Source organism: Bombina bombina, chromosome 1 (assembly GCF_027579735.1).
Source record: "Bombina bombina isolate aBomBom1 chromosome 1, aBomBom1.pri, whole genome shotgun sequence".
NCBI lineage: Eukaryota > Metazoa > Chordata > Amphibia > Anura > Bombinatoridae > Bombina > Bombina bombina.
In genome coordinates, this window is record NC_069499.1 from 1,405,592,602 (window position 1) to 1,405,598,806 (window position 6,205).

Genomic DNA, 6,205 nt, shown 5'->3' on the forward strand with positions numbered 1-6,205 from the left:
TGTACAAGTAAAGCCTAATGCAGTTTTCTTTAAAAGCTTCCAGTGTCTTTTTGATACATACACCAAAACATAGCTTACACTTACACACACACTACATAGTATACACTTATACACGCAGATACACACACACTACATAGCATACACTTACACACACACTACACAGCATACACTTACACATGCAGATACACACACACTACATAGCATACACTTATACATGCAGATACACACACTACATAGCATACACTTATACAGGCAGATACACAGACACTACATAGTAAACACATACATGCCGATACACACACTACATAGCTTACACTTACACACACACTACATAGCATACACTTATACACGCAGATACACACACACTACATAGCATACACTTACACACACACTACACAGCATACACTTACACATGCAGATACACACACACTACATAGCATACACTTATACATGCAGATACACACACTACATAGCATACACTTATACATGCAGATACACACACACTACATAGCGTACACTTATACATGCAGATACACAGACACTACATAGCGTACACTTATACAGGCAGATACACACACATACACTACACAACATACACTTATACAGGCAGATACATGCACACACACTACAAAGCATACACTTATACAGGCAGATACACAGACACTACATAGCATACACTTATACATGCAGATACACACACACTACATAGCATGCACTTATACATGCAAATACACAGACACTACATAGCATACACTTATACATGCAGATACACACACACTACATAGCATACACTTATACATGCAGATACACACACACTACATAGCATACACTAATACATGCAGATACACAGACACTACATAGCATACACTTATACATGCAGATACACACACACTACATAGCATACATTTATACATACAGATACACACACACTACATAGCATACACTTATACAGGCAGATACATGCACACACACTACACAGCATACACTCATACGTGGAGATACACACACACACACTACATAGCTTACACTTATACGTGCAGATACATGGACACTACATAGCATACACTTATACATGCAGATACACACACACTACATAGCATACACTTACACATGCAGATGCACACACACTGCATAGCATACACTTACACATGCAGACACACACACACTACATAGCATACACTTACACATACAGATACACACACACTACATAGCATACACTTATACAGGCCGATACACGCACACACACTACACAGCATACACTTATACAGGTAGATAGACACACACTACATAGCATACACTTATACAGGGAGATACAGACACACACACTACATAGCTTACACTTATACATGCAGATACACGGACACTACATAGCATACACTTATACATGCAGATACACACACACTCTACACAGCATATACTTATACAGGCAGATACACAGACACTACATAGCATACACTTACACATGCAGATACATGCACACTACATTGCTTACACGTATACATGCAGATACACACACACTGCATGGCATACACTTACACATGCAGATACACACACACTACATAGTATACACTTATACAGGCAGATACACACACACTACATAGCATACACGTATACAGGCAGATACACACACACAGTACATAGCATACACTTTCACATGCAGATAAATCATACACACTACATAGCCTACACTTATACAGGCAGATACATGCACACACACTACACAGCGTACACTTATACAGGCAGATACACAGACACTTCATAGCATACACTTATATATGCAGATACACCCACACACACTACATAGCTTACACTTATACATGCAGATACACACACTGCATAGCATACACTTACACATGCAGATACACACATATACTACATAGCATACATTTACACATGCAGATACATAGACACTTCATAGCATACACGTATACATGCAGATATACCCACATACACTACACAGCATACACTTATATAGGCATATACACAGCCACTACATAGGTTACACTTATACATACAGATACACACACACACACTACATAGCTTACACTTATACATGCAGATACACACATACATGCTACATAGCTTTTACAGGCAGATACACAGACACTACATAGCGTACACTTATACAGGCAGATACACACACATACACTACACAACATACACTTATACAGGCAGATACATGCACACACACTACAAAGCATACACTTATACAGGCAGATACACAGACACTACATAGCATACACTTATACATGCAGATACACACACACTACATAGCATACACTTATACATGCAAATACACAGACACTACATAGCATACACTTATACATGCAGATACACACACACTACATAGCATACATTTATACATGCAGATACACACACACTACATAGCATACACTTATACATGCAGATACACACACACTACATAGCATACGCTTATACATGCAGATACACACACACTACATAGCATACGCTTATACATGCAGATACACACACACTACATAGCATACACTTATACATGCAGATACACAGACACTACATAGCATACACTTATACATGCAGATACACACACACTACATAGCATACATTTATACATACAGATACACACACACTACATAGCATACACTTATACAGGCAGATACATGCACACACACTACACAGCATAGACTTATACAGGCAGATACACACACACTACATAGCATACACTTATACAGGCAGATACATGCACACACACTACACAGCATACACTTATACAGGCATATACACACACACTACACAGCATACACTTACACATGCAGATACACACACACTACATAGCATACACTTATACAGGCAGATACTCACACACTACATAGAATACACTCATACGTGGAGATACACACACACACACACTACATAGCTTACACTTATACGTGCAGATACATGGACACTACATAGCATACACTTATACATGCAGATACACACACACTACATAGCATACACTTACACATGCAGATGCACACACACTGCATAGCATACACTTACACATGCAGACACACACACACTACATAGCATACACTTACACATACAGATACACACACACTACATAGCATACACTTATACAGGCCAATACACGCACACACTACACAGCATACACTTATACAGGTAGATAGACACACACTACATAGCATACACTTATACAGGGAGATACAGACACACACACTACATAGCTTACACTTATACATGCAGATACACGGACACTACATAGCATACACTTATACATGCAGATACACACACACTCTACACAGCATATACTTATACAGACAGATACACAGACACTACATAGCATACACTTACACATGCAGATACATGCACACTACATTGCTTACACGTATACATGCAGATACACACACACTGCATGGCATACACTTACACATGCAGATACACACACACTACATAGTATACACTTATACAGGCAGATACACACACACTACATAGCATACACGTATACAGGCAGATACACACACACAGTACATAGCATACACTTTCACATGCAGATAAATCATACACACTACATAGCCTACACTTATACAGGCAGATACATGCACACACACTACACAGCGTACACTTATACAGGCAGATACACAGACACTTCATAGCATACACTTATATATGCAGATACACCCACACACACTACATAGCTTACACTTATACAGGCAGATACACAGACACTACATTGAGTACACGTATACATGCAGATACACACACACTGCATGGCATACACTTACACATGCAGATACACACACACTACATAGTATACACTTATACAGGCAGATACACACACACACACACACTACACAGCATACACTTATACAGGCAGATATACACACACTACATAGCATACACGTATTCAGGTAGATACACACACACACACTACACAACATACACTTATACAGGCAGATACACAGACACTTCATAGCATACACTTATATATGCAGATACACCCACACACACTACATAGCTTACACTTATACATGCAGATACACACACTGCATGGCATACACTTACACATGCAGATACACACACACTACATAGTATACACTTATACAGGCAGATACACGCACACTACATAGCATACACGTATACAGGCAGATACACACACACAGTACATAGCGTACACTTTCACATGCAGATAAATCATACACACTACATAGCCTACACCTATACAGGCAGATACATGCACACACACTACACAGCGTACACTTATACAGGCAGATACACAGACACTTCATAGCATACACTTATATATGCAGATACACCCACACACACTACATAGCTTACACTTATACAGGCAGATACACAGACACTACATTGAGTACACGTATACATGCAGACACACACACACTGCATGGCATACACTTACACATGCAGATACACACACACTACATAGTATACACTTATACAGGCAGATACACACACACTACACAGCATACACTTATACAGGCAGATATACACACACTACATAGCATACACGTATACAGGTAGATACACACACACACACTACACAACATACACTTATACAGGCAGATACACAGACACTTCATAGCATACACTTATATATGCAGATACACCCACACACACTACATAGCTTACACTTATACATGCAGAAACACACACTGCATAGCATACACTTACACATGCAGATACACACATATACTACATTGCATACATTTACACATGCAGATACATAGACACTTCATAGCATACACGTATACATGCAGATACACCCACATACACTACACAGCATACACTTATATAGGCATATACACAGCCACTACATAGGTTACACTTATACATACAGATACACACACACACACTACATAGCTTACACTTATACATGCAGATACACACATACATGCTACATAGCTTTTACAGGCAGATACACAGACACTACATAGCGTACACTTATACAGGCAGATACACACACATACACTACACAACATACACTTATACAGGCAGATACATGCACACACACTACAAAGCATACACTTATACAGGCAGATACACAGACACTACATAGCATACACTTATACATGCAGATACACACACACTACAGAGCATACAGTTATACATGCAGATACACACACACACACACTACACAGCATAGCTTACACTTATACAGGCAAATACACACACACTACACAGCATACACTTACACATGCAGATACACAGACACTACACAGCATACACTTATACAAGCAGATACACACACACACACACTATACATCATACACTTATACAGGCAGATACACAGACACTTCATAGCATACACTTATACATGCAGATACACACACACACTACATAGCATACACTTATACAGGCAAATACACACACACACACTACATAGCTTACAAATATACATGCAGATACACACACTGCATAGCATACACTTAAACATGCAGATACACACACACTACATAGTATACACTTATACATGTAGATAAACACACACACATACTACATAGCATACACTTATAAATTCAAATACACACACAAACACTACATATCATACACCTATACATACAGATACACACACACTACATAGCATACACTTAAACATGCAGATACACACACACTACATAGTATACACTTATACATGTAGATAAACACACACACATACTACATAGCATACACTTATAAATTCAAATACACACACAAACACTACATATCATACACCTATACATACAGATACACACACACTACATAGCTTACACTTATACATGCAGATACACACACTGCATAGCATACACTTAAACATGCAGATACACACACACTACATAGTATACACTTCTACATGTAGATAAACACACACACACACATACTACATAGCATACACTTATAAATTCAAATACACACACAAACACTACATATCATACACCTATACATACAGATACACACACACTACATAGCATACACTTATACAGGCAGATACACACACACACTACATAGCATACACTTAAACATGCAGATACACACACACACACACATTTATGTATGCAGATACACACACACACTACACAACATACACTTATACATACAGATACACTCACACACTACATAGCTCTTACACTTATACATGCAGATACACTACGTAGCATACACTTATACATGCAGATACACACACACTCTTATACATACAGATTTACACACACACTTATACATACAGACA